Source organism: Arvicanthis niloticus, chromosome 8 (assembly GCF_011762505.2).
Source record: "Arvicanthis niloticus isolate mArvNil1 chromosome 8, mArvNil1.pat.X, whole genome shotgun sequence".
In the NCBI taxonomy this organism is placed as follows: Eukaryota; Metazoa; Chordata; class Mammalia; order Rodentia; family Muridae; genus Arvicanthis; species Arvicanthis niloticus.
The window spans coordinates 47,368,353-47,389,380 of record NC_047665.1 but is presented as its reverse complement, the minus strand read 5'-3'; the positions used below and the strand labels follow the sequence as shown (position 1 = coordinate 47,389,380).

Below are 21,028 nucleotides of genomic sequence, written 5' to 3'. Positions count from 1 at the left end.
ACTTTATTAAGCTCTCAGAATTCAGCCGAAGGAAGGGTCAAATGTCAGTGTTCACCTCCCAAGGCCAGATTCCCCCCACACGAAGCTATTCCTCCTTGTCCTGAGAGGAAGTACACTTTCTCAGTCTTGCTTCTGATCTAGAGCTGCAGCTGAGCCCACCTACCCTGTATGCCTTGGAGCTCTCTGCCTACATACCCACACCTTGATGGCACAGTTTCCAATGGGCCCAGAAATCTCTAAATGCTTTTGTTGTAGTTCATTAAGGCTTTTTGTAGTGTGCAAAAGTGCACCCATACATCTGCTTGGAACCAACTGCTTTCCTCAGACTTTTGGAATCTGGTAATACTCTGTTACCCTGTCTTCTCTCTTATCCATTTCTCTGAGTTATTGGTGTTCCCCTCTTTCCTTTTTCTTTTTATACATATTCTATGTGGGCAGGTGCTTTGCCTTCATGTATATCTGTGTACCGTGTATGTGTGCAGTACACGAGGAGGCCAGAAGGCTTCAGATCCTCTAGAACTGAAAACTGACGGCTGTCAGCCATTATGTGGATGATGAGAACGAACCTCAGTCCACTGGAAAAGTACCCATTGTTCTTAATTTCCGAGTTGTTTCTCTAGTCCCTGTCCTCCCTTTCTTCCTGGGTACCTTGCACTGAAGTCAGATCCTCACATAAGACAGGCAAGTGCTCTATCAGTGAGCTATGGCCCCAGCTATTTTTCTTTTTTTTTTTTTGAGATAGAGTTTCACTAACTTGTACAGGTTGGCCTTGACTCATTTGACAACCCAGGCCAGACTTAAATTTGTTTTTCATCTGTTTCAGTGTCTTGAGTTGCTGAGTTGACAGATCTGTCCTACTAGGCCTTCTTGGGTCTCCACACCCCTCACTTGATATCTGCATGGGTTTCAATACCCATGTATATCTTGAATCTCTTTTCTAGGTCAGACACTGTTACCCTTCTGGAAAGACCACATACTTTATTTCTAGTAAGAGTATGTCTGGGCTACATCTACATGACTTCATCGTGTGACTATCTCAGAACTCTTCTCAGAACTACTCCTATTGGTATTTAAGAAATCAGGATTTAGCCATGTCTTAGGAAAAGATAGCATGACCAAGGCAACTCGTATGAAGGACAGCATTTAATTGAGGAATTGCTTATAGTTTCAGTGGCTTAGTCATTATCGTCAAGGCAGGCATGGGGACGGAGCTGAAGGTTTTGCATCCTGATCTACAGGCAGAGAGACTGAAACTGGGATTGGTGTGAGCTTCTTGAACCTCAAAGCACACCCTCAGGGACACACTTCCTCCAACAAGGCTACACCTACTCCAACAAAGCCATTCTTCTTAGCCCTTTTAATTTCTAATCCTTTCAAACAGTTCCACTCTCTGGTGACTAAGCATTCAAATATATGAGTCTATGGGGCCATTCTCATTTGAACCAGCACAATTATAAGTCAACTGTTTACTAAATTGATGTTCCCTGTAGGCTTCTGTATTTTGGTAGCTGCTACAATTTTGGAATGAGAGAGAGAGAGAGAGAGAGAGAGAGAGAGAGAGAGAGAGAGAGAGAGAGAGAAAGAGAGAGAATATGACTCTTTGCTTCCATTCAAACCTCTTGGCTGTCACTGGCATGCTACAGGACCTATACACAGTGGGCAGGGCTATCCTCCTGAATCTGGTGCATACACTGGGTTCTTTAGATAGTCCATGCTGCCTGAGACCAGCAATTCTATAGATATTTTGTGGAAATAGGCCTGGCCTTTTGGTGTCAAATCTTAGTCACATTTGGCATTTGAACAAGCTCCCTAGGTTATTTAAATGCACATTAACGTTTAAGAAGGGGAGGAAACAGCATGGGTAAAGTCTGGTTAGCAAGATGCTGGTGGTTTGAAGATACTTAGTAAAGAAAAAAGGCCATGTTTTAAGCAAGATGAGGGAGATGCTAAGAGGGCAGGCAGGTGGATGAGGATGATTCTTCTTTTCATCTTTGGAATCTCTTTATTGCTCTCTATACACGTCTGACTTGTTAAGACTTTGGTTAATTTTGTTGCCAGCTCCTTACTGCCAGTTGTTTGAGAAAAGATATCAAAGGTATGCCAACATGTTATTTCTCTGCTGTAAAAGGAAGGTCACTGCAATTTCAAAAGAGTAGGAAGGGTGGAGTTTCAGAAGAACAGGCAGCGGTGAGTCAGCTTAGCTTTGTGGAGGACTCACTTCATTGATCTTCACCTCACTTTTAAACTGCAATCGTTAAGAACATTTGGGGGGAAAGTGGCCTGTCTCCAAACTTCCTGGTCTTTAATTCTTAGGTCTAGAGTCAGCCTTTCAAAGCCTTTTCTGACATTGGGTGGGCATGACCATACTCTTCCAGAGATTCCTGTGCAGGCTGATGAGAGGTGTTTCCACAGCTTTCGTCAACCTCTGTAAAACCTGCTTGTTTTCCTACCTGCAGTCCTAGCAAACCTAGGATATCTTTCACCTATATTTTGGTCCTAGTACTGGAGCATTGCAAGTGTACAGCATATACCCATTGGTGAAATGAAGGCCTATAACAGCGCCTCAATCTTTGGATCCTTTTTATTTTAATAAAAATTCTTTTGAGACAGAGTCTCATATACTTTGGAATTGGTCTCCAGAGCTTTCTGCTTTAAAGCTCCCAAGATCTGGGATTACACTCATGTACCACCATGCTTAGTCAGCCTTGCAATCTTCTCAAAAGAGTCTGATATTAGGTAGGATCAGGGATGAGGTTGTTTTTTTTTTTTTTTTTTTTTTTTTTTTTTTTTTTTTTTTTTTTTTTGCAATAGGAAATTGTGATGTTATAAAAAATGATAGAGAAAATAGACCTATTAAACTTTTTATGGGTGAGGATGTATTTTGGTGGGAGAATGTTTGTCAAAACCCTAGATCCTATTCCCACCACTCCAAAAACAAATTGCACAACACAGCTTTATGAGTAGGCAATGAAACAGATACCTTCAACTATTCCTTACCATGTGTGTTAGTTACCATTTCATTTCTGTGATCAAATACCTGACAAGAAGCAATTTAAAAGAGGAAAATTTATTTTGGCTTAATGTAGTTAGTTCATTATGGTGGAGAGGGTATAGCATTAGGAATGTGAAGTGGATGGTCACATTGCATTTGCAGTCAGGAAGTAGACAGTAGGCTGGTAGAATCCTTAAGCCCCTCCCCCTCCCAGGTACTCACTTCCTCTAATAAGTTCCCACCTCATGGATTAGCTCCCATCTGGGGATCAAGTGTACCAGCGTATAAAGCCATGGGGGATATTTCATATCCAATCCACAACACTATGTTTGCTTGCCAAAGTGCGTGCTGTTCCTCACCCGGCCTTTTCCCGACTCTTTGCACCTGCAGCTTTGTGGTGGTCAGGTGATCCTTTGTTCCGTGGATCCACTGATGAGCTGGACTGTGTGTTTCTAGTTCCCTTCTGCATTGTCTGTCTTATGCTCTTAAACTTAGATGCCCGTATGCTCGTAAATGTCCTCTGACAATCTGGGTTCCTGGCTTTAGAAACAGGACTGCCTAGAAAGCCTGCTCTCCTAATGATAGCATTTTAAAATGTCTTTTCACTTCTACAGCCGCTTTATTATGTAGGGCTGACTTAGTTTGTTTTTCTAAAATAAACAACTCATGTAGGTTACAGCTGAACGTTAATCAAAAACTTGACAGCCGTGGGACTATATTGGGTATAAAGACTGACAAATATTTGCTTTTTAAATATGAATACCAAGTACACGAATCAGCTTATGCTTAATAACTGACCAAAATCCTACCCTCCCCCTCTTCTCCCTCCTTTAATTTTGCAGTACTAAAGAGTGAACCTAGGACTTGGCACATGCTAGGCAAATGCTTTGCCATTGAGCTGTATCTTTTTGTTTTGGGCTTAACTCTTGCTAAATTTTCTAGTTGAATTCATTAAATAGCCCTGGCAGTGATTAAATTTGTGGTTCTCCTGAGTAGCTGGGATTACAGGCCTGGATGAAATCCTAGTTTGGTTTTTTTTTTTTCAGTGACAGGGAAGGTGATAATAATATTAAAAACCATAACGTGTGCTGTACGCCTTTAATCACAGCACTTGGAAGGCAGAGGCAGGAGAACTCTGTGATTTCCAGGAGAGCCATGGTCACATAAAGAGACCCTGTCTCAAAAAAAAACAAAAAAACAAAACAAAAAAACAAAACAAAACAATAATGTGTACGTGTGTCAGTGTGTGCACTAAAACATCTGTGGACAAGTGCTTCAGCCACTAGCAATTGCCTTGGTCATAACACTACACTTCATTTTCTATATTGTGTATTTCTCTTCAGCCTGGCTTATATGTTTCTCTCTCTCTCTCTCTCTCTCTCTCTCTCTCTCTCTCTCTCTCTCTCTCTTTCACACACACACATTTTCAATGAGAAGCATAAAACAGGTCATATTTTGAAAAAAATAATACTTTAATGGGAAAATGACACTGTTGCCCATAAGTGGTCTTTCCTACACATGAAAGTCGAACCTCATGTCACACTTAGCACAGGGTTTCCACAGCAAAGAAGAAAATCTGAATCACTTCAAGACTTCTCACTAGCTTCAAAGGTCACCTCATAAAGTAGCTTTTGAATTTCATAAATCTCGTAATGGAATGACACAAATCTTGAATAAAGTGTCCACACAATAAGGACATTTTCTATCAGTGAAACAGCAAAGAAAATTGCATTAAAGACTTAACACTAAGTTAAGCTTTTGTAAAAAAGAAGATGATACTTATATCGTGAAGACATTAATTATGAATTGGCAACTTCAATCAAATTTTAAGGTATCTGCTTAAAGTCACATTTTAAAGACTTATTAAGGCAAAGCACCCAAAACTCAGTCTATATGTCTAAAATAATAATCATAGTTATTATATTATTATTGCTTTTGAAATACTGGGAATCAAGCTCAGGGCCTCATCCATACTAAGCAACTGCTGTACCACTAAATCATAGTCTCAGTCTGATAGATCTCTGATGTTTTTGCATGTATAGGTGTGTTTGTGTATGTGTATGGGTTTGACATGTGTGTCGGTGAACATATATGAACAGTTGCTGTGCATGTCAGGCTCTTTAATTTTTTACTGAGTCAGAGTCACTCAAATGAACCCAGAGCTTTACATGTGACAATCCTAGCTTTCAGGCAGATGTACTACCACACACATGGACATTTATTTTATGTTCTGGGTATCCCAACTCCTGTTCTCATCCCGATGAGACGAATTTTTATCAATTGGACCAACTCTCCTGACTCATTATTCTTTTAATGGAACAATTACTTGCTCTTGAGCTATATGTATAAATATAGTTAACTATATCATTTTGACCATTATATTGTTATAGAAATTGCATCCTTCCACACTTCGCAAACCCACTAGGCATTAAACTTGAATAAACTTAACTCAGAATTATAATCAATATACTCTTTGGATACTTATTTGGAATTTAATCAGTTTTTCTTTTTTGTTTTGTTTCTGAGATAGGGTCTCACTCTGCAATCCAGGCCAGTCTTGAATTTACAGTGATCCTTCTGCCTCAACCTCTCTGGTATTCAGATTACAGGCAAGAGACACCATGGCTACCTACAACATTTTCTTAATAAAAGCATTCATTCAGATATCCTGAGTACCTGGTAATATTTTGTGTGTGTGTGTGTGTGTGTGTGTGTGTGTGTGTGCTCATCCTTGTGTGTGTCTGTGTGCATATGTGCCAGTGACTACAGAAAAGAGGTATTTTGAACTCGGGGCTTTGTGACATATCACATGGTGCAAAGCTTGGATCATGCAGTCTTAAGTGGGAGAGATGATTACAATAAGCATACTAGCCAGGCCTGGGTTATATAATAAGACTGTCTTAAAATAGAACAGTAAAAAGTGGGCTGGGCATATATCTTGGTGCTAGAATATTTGCTTAGCATGTTCATGGCTCTGGATCCAATACCCAGAAAGACAAAAAAGGAATAATAAATAAATCATTTAAATATGTGAAAATTTGTAGGTACTATGAAAAAGATGTTTAAAGTTACAAATTACATTTTATGACTTGTACTCATGGTACACCATCTAGCACAAAAACTGATGTTCTCGGGGGTCTTGTATTCTAAGTGAGGGTAATGGTAAAATAAACATGGGAGCTGGGCCTGGTGGTATAGTCCTGTCCTCCCAACTGCTCTCAAGTCTAGGGTCCCAAGTGACAAATCACTTAAATTAAAAAAAAAAACAAAAACAAAAAAACAAAAAAACAAAGCAGTTATTTAGAGGGTATTTGTCTTATGAAAGAAATTCAGGTCCAGGGTCCAGGGTAGAAGCCTTTGTTGCTGAGGTCCCAAGTCGGTACTGAGGGTAGATCTTACTAGGAGATAAAAATCATCGTACAGCTAAAGGAATTATCATCATGGCTATCTAAAGAGAAAGCACTTTGTGTGGAAGGGCCAGGCAGTGCAAGCTCTTAAAAGCAAGAAATTGCATGGAAGTATATGCCAAACAGTGAAGAGGCCACTCTGGGAGGAAGGAAGGAAGAGGGAGGTGAGGTTCTGGGGCAGATATTAAGCTCTGAAGGTCATTTCGAGGACGTTAGCTTTTGCTGAAGTGAAATGAGGAGCTATGTGACCTCTTAGTCACTAAAAACATTTGAAGGTATATAGGGAACAATTAAATGTGGAGATGTGCACATTGTAGTATATATTTTAAAGCCTTAATGTTATAATCTCATTTTAGCGTTCATTCTGAGGCAAGTTATATTGCCAATTTACTGCTATAAAACTCGTCCAGGGCAGCAAATAAACATAAGTACAATTTTGTTCTTTATTATTTATTTTTCTTTCTTTAGATGTTTTTACTTTTGTATGTTCTTGATTGCTATTTTGATATCCATTTGAAATTTCTTAAGCTAAGTGTCTTAAGCTTGTGTATACTTAGTGTTCTATTATTTATTCATATTTACTCATTTTTGTTTTTGTTGTTTTGAGAAAGAGCCTCAAACTCGTTATGTGGCCAAGGATGACCTTGAACTCCTGATCCTCCTGACTCCACTTCCTGAGTGCTAGGCATGTACTATTATACCTGAATATTAATATTCTAATATACCATGTTAGTTTTGTTTTTACATTTACTTATATGTTTGTTTGTCTGTTTGGTATGTGTGTGTGTATGCATGTGCACAAACCATAAAATACATGTGGAGGTAAGAGGACAACTTTTAGAATTTGGTTCATTTCCTTCTATCATGTGGGTTTGAGAATCAAATTCAAGTTGTCAAGGGTTAGTGATGAATTTGTGGCAATTGTCCTGCCTCAGACTCTGAAATGCTAAGATTATCGGTGTTCACTACTATGCTTGGCTTAATTCTAAAGGGTTCCTGAATAAAATAAATACTGCAATGTCTTGTTTAAAATCCTTTATGATGAAGGCAGACAATGTCACAAATGCCATTACTTTGGCCTTTTATGAATAAAAATATTTCGAGAGCCGGGCAGTGGTGGCGCACGCCTTTAATCCCAGCACTTGGGAGGCAGAGGCAGGCGGATTTCTGAGTTCGAGGCCAGCCTGGTCTACAGATTGAGTTCCAGGGCAGCCAAGGCTATACAGAGAAACCCTGTCTCGAAAAACCAAAAAAAAAAAAAAATAAAGAAAGAAATAAATAAAAAAATAAAAATAAAAAAAAATGTCGAGGATCAATGTATCAATGTATATCATTATGTATTGAAGTCTTACTCATTCATCTATAATCTTTCTTCCAAGAGAACCAGAAAACAGTTTGTTACTTGATATTTTTGTGACTTTTTGTGTTTGTTGTTGTTTTAAATTAGTGGGAGAACTTTGAGTGAACAGACTAGATTCAGTCTTAGGTAAATATCTGACCATTAAGGTGTAACTACTTTTTCTCTCTGTGTTTAGAAACATTGCAGTGTTTCAAGTGCCTGGCACTGAGCTGGGCACAGATCCTAGTACTTAAGAAATGCTCTTCACATATTTGTTAAACAAGTGCCCATTTTGTGGCATTTCTTACATTTGATTCTTAGAGACTTTGTATGTTGCCCATCCCTAGGGTACTGGCATTTTAAGAGACTGCCTGCCAGAGGAAGTGGGTAACCTCTGCCTAAAGATATGAGCTGTTAATGGTTAAATACCGGAATCAGATGAAGTTATTTTAAAGAGAGGAATTTTCCCAGAGAGACCCCTTCAGCCACACCAGTGGGTAACTGTACACTCTATCATCAGGCCATAAGGGAGTTGAGGAATTAAGAGTTGCATCTGGTAAATAGCCTTTGGATATAATGTCCTGAATTATTTCTATTTCTCAGTTCCTGTGCGAAAAAAGTGACTGGAGGCCTTAGGTCTGCAGCGATCCCTACAGATCCCTGCAGACAGATTATGGAGTGTGGAAGCTGCCTACTGGAATTTCCAGGGTTTTGTGTCTTAGAGCAAGGAACTGGACCAGGGAAACATAAGATAGTGGTAGAAAGAAAGGACAGTTTATTAAGGAAGAAAAGCCTGGGCCAGAGCTGGAGAAAGATCAAAGGCTCAAAGCATGGGCCACGGTGGTCGTGAGTCTTTATAGGTCATGTACATAGCTCCTGCCTTTCCTCACATGTGTATACTATGGGCTTTTCTCAGACATGCTCTAACATATATATATATATATATATATATATATATACACACATATATACATATATATATGTGTGTGTGTGTGTGTGTGTGTATATATATATTCTTTGGTGGCAAAAACGGGGGTTCCAGTGTTTTTTCTGTCATTGATTATAAATCTCTCCACCCTACTCTTCTGGTACATGATCAAGCCATAGACTGTTTGATTATTGATTGTACTATTTGGGAAGACTTTAAAAACTGCCAAATGATACCAAATATATCAGCATAGCTTTGACTTTCCCCCAAGCCTTCTGTTATCTCAAAGGCCGGCCACAGTTGTGGCTGAAAGAAGAGGAAGAATGGCCCCTAAGCTGTCAAATGCCTACAGCAGCATCATTTTGTCAGTCTTAGGTTTAGTTAGACTGTCTGTAGTGAGGATCAGATACCCTTGTATTTAACCTGTGGTTTCCACACTCAGAAGAGATTGGTATATTAAAGTATATAACATTAATAGTCATGAGGAAATCAAAGCTGGGCAAAAGCTAAAGTGGCCAAGGCAAATTTTATCGAGGGCTAGCATAACAAAAGAGACTCAGGTACAGAGCTGGCCTCTGTTCTAAACACACTAGGGATAAGTGGGGATTTATAGTCAAGAAACACGGAGCACGTGGTTGATACCGGCATGGGTGAATTTTGGTAGCACCAACTAGGAAAGATTCATGCTGAAGGCAGGCCAGCATGAATAGATACCAAAGGCGGGGACTGAAACAGTTTTGTAGATAGGGAGGGTGTGATTGTGCATACACAATGTGATTGTGGGTTCTTGCTAAACAGCCTTGGTGATTGCTAAACCTGGAGTTTACAAAGATGTGCACACATAGCACATGAGCCAAGGAGAAGGTTCAAAAGTCTGACTAAAGTTTGGTTTAAGCAAGGATCTTTGTCACATGGCCTACTGTTTGCAAGCATACTTGAACAGGGCTGGGTAAGGTATTATACCTGGACTGAGAAATTTTGCAAGTTTCTCTCTTTCTGTTTCTTGACAGAAATATAAGACCTCTATATTTTTTATAGAAAAAAAAAGGCCCCAATGCTATCGCTTCCATCTTGGTGAACCTTTCCGTTTTTTTTTTTTTTTTTTTTTTTTTTTTAAATCATTTGACCTCCAACGCAAGATAGGACAACGGTTCATTGCACATACAGTCCATGAAAACAAAACAAAAACCAAAAACCAAAGGAAAGTTTATTCTGAGGCAACTTTGAGTGAATACTGCTTAGTAATACAGATTCGGGTTTCTCAGAATTACACGTTCTATTGTGGAAGAGGTTTACACGAGGTCTTATAGCGGTAGAACAAAAGACCATAAATCAATACATTTGCCAAATACAGGGCAGAGGACATCAGTTGGGCAGACTACAGCACAGCAGGAAAATCTCCCGCTGATGATATCCTTCTTTTGAGCATTGCTGGAAAGCCAGTCATTGGCTAAGTTTAACAATACATTCCAAACGTTTTACATAACAGCCACAAAGATCTTAGGTCAGCTACAGAGGTTGGTAATAAGCGGTTTTTAAGCCAAGATAATTTTGGCTACTGATCATTCATCTCTCCGTAATGGTAAAGTTTTAGTCAGTCAGTCACTTTGAACAGTCTTCAACACAGATGTAGTTTTTCCAGTAAACGTGAGTTTACAGTAGAAAGAAAGCACTATGATTGCGCTTTTAGGGGCTGAACCTCCTGGGTTGGACGAAGCTTTTTGCTGCCGGGAGGGGTGGAGCTCAGAGAAGCTGCACAGGGCCCGCCCCGCTGCACTTGTCCCGCCTTCTTCCTCTCATTGGCTGAGGTTCTCCACGCATCACGTTGGCGACCCCGGCGTGCCTTCTCGGTGGGGCGGGACTCTAGGCGCTTGAGGCGGGGTCTGTGCGCACGCGCAGAGGAACGGGTCTGGGTCGGGGCGGGGGAGGAAGGGGTGGTGTTCCCGGTTTCCCGGGTTACCTGAGGGGGCGGGGGTGAGAGCTCACGCTGGCCGGGCAGCTGTGGTGAGTCCGGATTCTCTTGCACGGGTGAGAGCGTGCGGCGGACCACAGAGCGGAGGTAAAGACCGCAGCGGGCTCCTTTAGAGGGTCAGGGTCTCGACCTCAGCGGGGCATGGCGGGAAGGTGGCGGGCTGCCCGGGCGGGGTCGTGCGGCGCAGAGGGAACGGGTGGTGCCCGGAGCTCGGCCCGGCCGGGGTTCCCTTGCACTCCGAGCTCTGCACGGTTGCTGACTGACGGGGTCCCGGGCCCGGAGGGCTGTGGCGGCGGCGCGGACCCCATACTAACTTTACTTACCGGCCGGCTGGTGCGGCGGGCCGGTGCCCTCAGGGGGCGCTTCACCTCGGGGAGCGCTTGTCTGGGACCGCCGCTACCTTCAGCCTGGTCCAGTCCTTCCCAGCAGGTGACAGCGGGAGCTAACAGGTTCTGGGCGTCTTCGCGCCGCGGGCCCATCTGTCATCCCCACCCTGGTGCTCCTGAGTCCCTGCTGTCCCTTCCCTTCCCGAGACACCTGCTGCGGGACTCCACAAACAACCTTTGGTGGTTCCCGCGCACCTCTGGATCGGTCGGTGTTTGAGATGCTAATATAATAGGGACATAACCCAGGGGGTTTTCTCTTGCGCCCCCCCCCCCCCCCCCCCCAGGCCGAGGGTTCTTGATGGAGTGTTGGAGCTCAGGGAGTCAAGTAAAGTGTCCTCATCCAATCCCCAGAGGGATAAACAAACAGCAAAACATCCTTGATGCGCTCTCTCTCTCTCTCTCTCTCTCTCTCTCTCTCTCTCTCTCTCTCTCTCTCTCACACACACACACACACACACACACACACACACACACAGCTCTTGCTTGGTAGTTGATGCTGTGAAAAAAATTTTTAGGGTGTTGACTCGTGTTGAATACACATTTGTGTTGAATTCTGGCCAGTATTTCCTTAAGGATCAAATTCATTTTGCATTTTCTTCAGGGTTTGTTTAACAGATTGGTATGGCACATTGATTTGAGCTTTTTCTTCCTGAAGGTGTTTGGCTGGTCTGCCATTACTTTTAACTTCCACACCTAGTAACCTTATACTAATAAAGACTTTTAGCTTTTATTATGTAGCTAATTGGTAGGGGAATATCTGTTTTTAAAGAGCTTTGCAAGTAACTTTTCTGTTGCTCTTTGCTGTCATCCACATTGATACTAATACAGACAGATATTGAGAGACTTTGGAAGAGAGAGGACATAAGGGGGACATGTAATTTAGTTTCCATTAAAATACTTCCCAGACAATAAATTGCACATATAACATATGCATTTAGTAAAGATCTGTTAAGTACCTAGTGTGGGCCAGACACTTTTTATAAACAGATAAATACCCCCCACCCCCTTGGGTCATACATCTTCCGGAAGAACCTTAGATCATAAATAAATAGAATATGCCCTGTCAGATGATGTTAAAGGACTTAGAGAAAAAGCAGGGAGAAGACAGAGCCAGAAACGGGTTGCAATTTGATTAGAGGTAGTTAGGAAAGGCCTTCTGGAAAAAATGACATTTGATAACTGGAAGGAAGTGAGGGGGTGATCCATGCTCTTTTCTGAGGGAAGGATATGCAGTGAGAAAGCCACTTGCAAAAGCCCTGAGGCAATACTGTGGAGACTAGAGTCTGAAGAGAGCTGAGAGGCTGGTCTAGCTGTGTTGGAGCCAGTTAAGTAAGAGTTGCAGAGTACTGAGGGATTAAAATGGTGAGAGATCAGATTGTGAAGGCCTTTGTAGGGAGGGGAGTCTTCCTCTTCATTACAAACTGATACAATCAAACTTGATTCTCAAAGGAGCCATACTATGGCTAATTGGAAACTATACCACCATTTGGGAGAAGGGTTAGCAGGAACAGAAGCAGAGATACCAACTCTGGGCTTATTAGTGTAATGCTGCCAGAAATGATATAGGAATTTGTGGCTGAGGTGAGGGGTTATTGACTTTTTAATACATTGTTTATAGAGATGTAGAGGACAGCAACAATTTTGTCTTTAGCAAGAATGGTGGAATAGGGAGGTACTGAGAGCTTTTGAGAAGAATAGGCCTGGTTGGGTGGTTAGGTTTTATGCGATAAAATTAAACATCCAAGTGGAGATTGTTCATAATAGACATTAGTGACATTGCATTGCAGAAATTTTTATGTTGCCTTGACTATTCCAGGAGCTTAACCATTTTGCCCATACATGGACAATTTTCATTCCATGCTTACTTGTTTTTTCTTCCAGCGTTGGGAATCAAACCCAGTACCTTGAGCATGCCAGAAAAGTACTCTTACTAAACCCTTTGTCTAGTTCATTTTCTTTTTAGTTCTTTTGAACCAACCTCATCATTTATGTTCCCAAATGTAGCTTTGGTTTCATTTGCTTAGATTTAGTCCGTGTGTTTTTTAGTTTTAGTTGTAGAGAAAGCCATACAATACAGAACTCCAGAGTATTTTTTTATAGTCTGCTGCTATATTTAACTTGAATACCTTCATCTGATTTTTTTTTTTCTGAATTATTTTTAGATGCCTGTTAAAAAGAATTTAAGCCCCAGTAATATTATCAAATGTGGCTTTTCTTGGCCATTTGTGAAATTACAATGTAAATGACCTGATTTTTAAAAAATGATTTTCTAATAAGCAACAAAGAGATTATCTTAATTCTTTTGTTTTATTACAGATGACTTGAAATAAATGGACCATCACATTCTAAATGGAGACTTTTTAAACATCAGAATATAAAGTATTAGACCAATATACTTTGATCTGTAAAACTTGATGGAGCGTCTCTGTAGTCCTAACTACTTGGGAGGCTGAAGCAGGAGGATCCCATGTTCAAGACCAGCCTGGACAGTTTAACAGCTTAGTGAGGCTCTGTCTCAGAAATGAGAAAATGGGGTTGAGAATGTGGCATGGTGGTAGAGTACTTGTCTGGCATGAATAGGGCTCTGGATTTAATCTCCAGTTCTGTGAAAGAAAACAACAACAAAATACTTGTATCAGAAAATATATAGTCCTGAGGTCTACTCGTTATAATATAGAACCAGAAAATAACTAATACTTTACAATAAAATTTCAGCATATCTATCCTCTATTAGATTAGTGAGTATAAACTGATCGTGGAGTCAGTGGGGCAACTCTGTTCTCATTGGTACTACTTTTTCATTGTTGCTTCTTATGAGTGTTTGTCCTTGTGCCTCTTAATTCCCTTGGCCTTGCTTATGATAATTGAGAGAGATTGAATTTTTGAATGCTTACTAAGTCTAAGCACTGGAAAGAATAGAGTAAGGAAAAAAAAGTACCTAATACCATGAAATAGTAATTCTTAAAACCAGACATCTTGCTTAGTTAAGAAAGAAATAAATGTATTTTCCAAAAGGATAGTCATTGGTTCATTCCAATGTTAGTCTTTGAAATTGAAGCCCACAGTGGTGTGGAAATGAGAGCTTCTAGCCATTTTAAATAAATGAAAAAGTTAGATGAACACTGGGGTTCCACATACACTTAGTCATGTTTATAAAACTGTTGTGCTGATCTTTGAAAAATAAACAGTCATTTATATTGTGGATTACTAATTAGTAATTGAGGAATGGACTATAAGATCATACAGCGTAGTTATGTTACATGTAGAAAGCTAGACACCCCCAACACACTTATGTGTGGGCACATACATACAATCACAATCCAACAACAAAAAACCCCACTACGTACTTTGTAGTTCTATCTAGAAAATGTGTTCTATCTATAGTGGCAGAAATCATATCAGTGGTGGGTTGGGTGTATGGGTAAAGGGAGGAGCCAGAGAAGGGAGGGATAACAAGGATGTACTAGGAAACTGCAGAGAGTGATAGACAGGTTCCACTATCTTGGTTATGACCATGGTTTCATGGGTGTACACATATGTTGAAACTGAACAAATTATATACTTTAAAGCTGTACAGTGTGTTACATGTAATGCCAATTACAACTTAATAAGTGGTATTTAAAAGTATCTGAAGCTTTAAAAGAGGGATCTGAAGTACATATTACCAAATGAAAGAAGCTAGTCTGAAAGAGTTGTGCACTTTATTATTCCAAGTATGAGACATTCTGGAAAAAGCAAAGCAAAACTCTGGAGACAGAAGATCAGAAGTTACAGAAAGGGAAGAATAAATGGCAAAGAACACAGACGACTTTTAGGGCAGTACAGTACTGCAGTGGTGGATATATATTATACATTTGCCAAAACCTGTTGCATGAACAACTGTGGGTCTTAATGTAAACTGTGATTTTGGGATGAGAATGATCTGTCAATATATGTTTGTTAGTAACAAATGTACCTGTGGTGTGGGATGTTTATAGCCAGAGAGGCTGTGCATGTGTGGAGACAGCTATGTGTGATTTCTTTTTTCCATTTGATTTTGAGGTGAACCTAAAACTGCTGTATAAAGAGTAGATTTTTGCCAGAAACTTGAAGAATTGCCATTTTGTTTGTTTTGAGCCCAGGCTGGCTGGAGTTTGTGGTCCTCCTTCCTTGAGTGCTGAGATAAAAGGCGTGCACCATCATGCCCGGCAAGAATTGCCTAGTTTACATTTCAAAATTGAAGAATTAGAGGTGAATCTGAGAATCTGAGAAATTGTACATTGAAACATTTGACACTGATTCTCAGAAAAATTATGTTAGATTGGCAAATACTTCATGACTCATGATCAGAAAAGAAAGCATTGATTACTGAGACCCATCCATTTTCTTAAGAATAAGTCATCGATCTAACCTCATGCTCACTTTGCTGAAGACAGCATAATGACAGTATAGTCTTTTTATAGCACTTTACTATGTGTAGAATATACACTCAGTATTTTAATCCTTAAAAGCCCACCCCCTGAATTAGTTTAAGATGGGAAAAGTTAGCAGTAGCAGTCCTAGCCTAAGAAATGGGATAAAGGAAAGGAATAAAAGCAGGCTTTGAAGAATCTAAACTGAGTGAATAGTGATGCTGATTATTGTTTACTTTTTAAGATACATGAAAAGGAAACAAAATCTATTAGTTTTCAGTTTGGGGAATGTAGTTGCTTGATTTTTTTCATTGAACCAAGTTGTATAGACTTTTAAAAAAATTAAGTCTAATTATGTAAAAACATCTTTATTTAGAGTCTTTCAGATACTTTTGAAATGAAGAGGAGACAGTATATGAAAGCTTGAACTGGGAGGTGTGAATGACCAAAGGTGTGTTTCTTTAAGGAGTGATGTCAAAGATGTTTGTGTGGATTGAGGGAAAGGTGCATCCTGTAATAGATGCTAATTGATTGAATATAATATGAAAGAAAGGGGAGTTGTGGTCCTAGGAGCAAGGGTAAAGGTGTTACTCAGAAGAGTAGTAATGCATCTTCCTGTTTGCAGAAGAAAAGGAAATAAGGAAGTGGGTTGAGCTGAGCATCCAGAGTGCTGTCTTTTTGTCTTTTTTTTTTTTTTTTTTTTTTTTCCTATGAACAAGGTTATCTGCTGAGACAAAAAATGTGAGTTGGGGTATGCTTGGGGAAGCACTTTAAGCCTAGTGTATTGGAATTTCTTGTTTTTGTGGCTAATTGAGTCCAGAAAAGAGCTATTGTGTGGGGATGAAGGAATTTAAACAAGGGCTAGTGACCTACTGAATTCTGATAAATATTCTTCCAAGATTTGAAATCACAAATATACAGAGGTTATCAGAATGATTAAGTAGCCTTTTCCATGACCTGCTTTGGTTAGGTGAAAAAGCAAGTGTGGTCAGCTGAGCCTGGATGAGAATAGGAAAGAAGGGTGTAATGAAGAACCTTGCAAGAAGGATTGTATGACACCAAGGAATGGAAGATGGCAGTGGGGTCATTGTTCAAAGCAATGACACACAGAACACCTACTCAATTAGGGAAAGCCAAACCAACCTGAGGCTGATACATGTGGAGAGTGGAGAAGGTGAAGAATCTTAGTGAAAAGGAATTTATGAGTAGGGTTTATGGTAGTAATAGAATACTAGAGGTGGAAAAGGGGGTACACATGAGAATTCTAAATTTAAAATTCCAGAGTTGGGATAATTTTAAGTAATAAAGGTCAAAATATAGCTGCTGTTTCTGGGAAGCCAGTCTTAATAGTGCTAATCACAGTAATAGTAATACTAGTGCTAGTCAGGAGGCTTCCTGAAAGTACACAACCAGGAGTACCTGAGTCTGGGTCGCTTGAAAGTCCTATGACCGGCTCTTAAACCATGCTAAACTGCAAAGCAGGAACCATGAAAAACAAAGGTTAACGTGTAAGTCTAGTATATTAGGATTACTTGTTCTTATAGATAATGAGCCGCAGAAGATCAGCTCTTATGGAGAACATACGATGTTGATAATAAATAGTAATGTATAGTAGCTATTCAAAACTTAGCCAGTAGGTGACAACTGTAAATGTAACCCCGAAATTAGATAAAATGAAGCACTGTGGTTGGGAAGCCTCGTGAATACTGACTTTTCCCAGACTGAGAACTTGGTAATGATGTCAATCAGAAGAGATGAAGCTATTCTAGCTTCTTAGCAACAAAGATAGGGCTCAGGAAGGAGTAAAGTACATGGGGAGGGGGCTGAGGAGTTAACTCAGTAAAGTGTCTGTCTCATATATGTGAGACCCTAATTTTGATCCCCAGAAGCCATGTAAAAATGGTAGCCCTAGTAACATGCACTTAAAATTGCAGCTCTGGGGAGGCAGAGACAACAGGACCCCTAGTTGTCCAGTTTAAACTAACTGGTGAGTTATAGGACAGTGAGATACTCTGTCTCAAAAAACATGGATGATGTTTCGGAGGTCATACATACATACACATGTATATCTGCGCATATATATATATATATATATATATATATATATATACATACATATATATGTATATATATTCATAAGTAAAACAAAAAGTTTAAGGAGGACTTACCTAGTACTGTACAAAACCTCAGAGGGATGGGTGAGTATATGGGGCAGTCATATAGTTTGTTGGTCCATTAGATGATATTTTGAGAACAAAAGGTGTCATTAATAGTTACTCTTAGACAAAAGACATAAGTCAGGACTAGGCTGGGCACCCCAGTGAAGGTAAGCAGAGGAGTTAAGTTGGAAAGGGGTAGATACTGAGAATGAGTGCACCGAGTTTTTCATTAGAGGGCTTGTATGGTGCCAGCTTAAGATTGTTTTCTCTAGTGTCATGGTATTGTCCTGAGACTTTCTGGCTACCTTTTATATAAGAAAGTCTGAGTCATCTTTGTATGAGCATTTAGGAAGTCATTAAACATGTAGGTGATAGTTGAAACCTCAGAAGTGGCTGAGTTCATAAAAGGAGAGTACACACACAAAGTGAAATGAGGAGGAGGATAAAATCCAGAGCCTTGTCAACACAAGGAGCTGGCAGAGAAGAGTCTAGTGAAGGACACTAGACAGTAATCAGAAGAGGAAACCCACAAAATATAAATAGAAGTATGTGTATGAGTATATATGAGATCCTGTAAGTCAGAAGAGAGGGTTAAGAACAGAACCATTATTGTTTTTCATATGCTTTGTATTTTACAGAGAGGTCTGATCAGATAAGTACTGGAATGTGCTTGTTGGAATGAATTTGGCAATTAGTTATTGTTGCTCTTGGCCTGAGTGGTTTCGATAGGACTGTGAGCAAAAACCAGGTTGCAGTGCACAGAGCAGAGGTGAAGTGTGCTTCCATTATAGACACTTTTGAGTAATCTTGAAGGAGGAGGTGTCAATGGGATACTTTTAAATGCAAGCAGTGAGGAAGTGAGGGGTTAAAAACTAAGAGGGAACTGGGAGATGTCAGGTCAGAAAGTGTTGATTGTCATTACAAAGGCAGAAGAAAGAGGAAAACATGTTTTGTTGTTTTGGGCATTTTTGAGATAGGGTTTTACCTTGTAGCCCAGGCTAACCTCACACTCACAATCCTAGTTGCTTATCTTTTTCTGTTCTGAGATTCACTGCACCTGGCTTGGAAGATTTTTTTTTTTCTTTAAAAAAGATGTAAATATGTATGTGTTCTGGGAACCAAACTTGGGTTCTATACAAGACCAACAAGTGCTCTTAACTTCTGAGCCATCACTCTAGCTCCTGGGAGATGTTTTAAATAAATAAGACTAATTAAAAGTGTCAAATACTACAGTGGTTGGAAGTATTCAGTGTATATCCACTGTGGACTAGCTCTACTTGCATTTTCTTGTACTGTTTTTGCTATGAGCTCTCCAAAAGATTGTTGGGATGCTTGCTAGTTTCTGGGCCTTTTTTTCTTTATACTACTTATCTCTTTTTAAAAAGTTAGCTGTGTTTTGTACATTGGAGATGTCTTATGATTAAATATAGTAATCCATATTTATGTACCACAAACAGAATTAAATCTGTATGTTTTTAATGAATGTATTTTAATGAATGTATTATGACTTTTATTTATTTATTTATTTTGGTTTTTCAAGACTGTGTTTCTCTGTGTAGCCCTGGCTGTCCTGGAACTCACTCTGTAGACCAGGCTGGCCTTGAACTCAGAAATCTGCCTGCCTCTGCCTCCCAAGTGCTGGGATTAAAGGTGTGCACCACCACCGCCTGGTGTATTATGACTTTTAAAAAGCAGAATGTTTTTTAAACATTGATCTGGTCAAATGTGACTTGTTGCAGTTTTTATTGGTTCTATAGTTGTCTTCACTCTTTAGAATACCAGTAGTCATAACTACATTCATTATGTTGGAGCAGCAGAGCTATTAAATACATTGAGTTTGGGTGAGTGCAAAATTAAAACAGTGCTAAGAACAGTTTCCTCTTTTTTTTTATATATCATAATAATGTGGCCTCTTTAAAAGGGCAGCAAAACATACTTATCAGTTCATAAAATGCACTCATTGTTGTAACCTCTGGTTATTCATCCATTGAAGTGGGAAATACAGTGTGGCCAGTGCAAGGAGGCTGTACTGGTGTAACTTGTAGGGCAGCTATTCATGTCCATCAGCTCCCTCATTACACTACTTTCTATGTTTGCTTTTTGGACTTCACTGCATTTTGACTGTGTGTGTGTGTGTTTAGGCTAGAGGAATTTCTTCAGGTGAGGTATACTCTTAATTTCTTATTTACATTTCTCAATGACCTGGAACTAGCTGATTAGGTCAGGCTGTTTGGCCATTGGGCCCCAGGGTCCACTTGTCTTCACCTCCCCAGGACTGGGTTTACATGCATATACCACCACACCCAGCTTTTTTTTTTTTGAACATGGGCTCTGAAGATCAAACTGAGGTTCTCAGAAGCTATCTCCACAGCCTAGCCTGATGTTTTAAGTGTGTGTGTGTGTGTGGCTGTGTACACCTGTGAGCATGTGTTGCACCCAGGGTCTTGAGTGCTAAGCAAGGGCTCTGACACTGAGCTGTGTCCTCAGCCTTGACTTGGGATTTCTTTCTTTCTTTCTTTCTTTCTTTCTTTCTTTCTTTCTTTCTTTCTTTCTTTCTTTCTTTCTTTCGTTCTTTTTTTTTTGAGTTTTTCGAGACAGGGTTTTTCTGTGTAGCCTTGGCTGTCCTGGACTCACTTTGTAGACCAGGCTGGCCTCGAACTCAGAAATCCGCCTGCCTCTGCCTCCCAAGTGCTAGGATTAAAGGCGTGCGCCACCACCGCCCAGCGACTTGGGATTTCTTAAAGATTAAAATGCTTTGTTGCTTTTTGTATTTCCTCTTAATGGTGTTTTCAAACACAATAATGATGATAATTCTTGCATTTTCTCCTGTTAACTTTACTTAAATGTTTTGAAGACTATTTTAAAAGTCATTTGTTTGAAGTTTATTATTTATTTATTATTGATGTGTGTCTGAGAGGAAGTATGTCTGTGTGTCTGTGTGTAGGGATGAGTCATGGAGGTTGGAGAACAACTTTCAGGAGTTTGTGCTCTCCTTCCACTGTGTAGGTTCTGGGGATTGAACTCAAGTTGTCAGATTTGGTAGCAAGCACTTTTACCCACTGAACCATCTCACTGGTTCATTATTATTTTTGTTATTTTATTATTATTGTTATTAATAAATTTATTTTATTATCATTAATAATAAATATTATTTTATTATTTCTATGTTATTTTAATAAATTAAGTATTTATTTTGTTTGTATGTATGTGAACCTGGGTCAGTGTAAGTGCAACACATCTGTGATGGTGCCCACAAGATCAGAATAGGGTATTAGATCCCCTGGAGCTGGAGTGGAAAGCTGTTGTGAGCCTCCTGACATGGGTGCTGGGAACAGAAACTGGTCCTCTGCAAGAGCAACAGGTGTTTTCAACTGCCAAGCCATCTTTCCAGCCTGACTCCTCATTTTTTTAAAATAAAATACTAACAGTGTTGTTTTGGTAAAATCTGGTTTTA

The 21,028-nt window shown here is 39.8% G+C and overlaps 1 protein-coding gene across 3 annotated transcripts in view; it reads left to right on the top strand.

Moving 5' to 3' along the window:
- The first annotated feature begins 10,590 nt into the window (after positions 1-10,590).
- Lyst (lysosomal trafficking regulator) overlaps positions 10,591-21,028 on the top strand; it is a 157,750-nt gene continuing 147,312 nt past the window's right edge. For all 3 annotated transcript variants that reach the window (XM_076939358.1, XM_034509980.2, XM_076939355.1), the window contains exon 1: positions 10,591-10,725. The gene's annotated coding sequence lies outside the window, so the exon portion shown is untranslated. The remainder of the gene's footprint in view (positions 10,726-21,028) is intronic.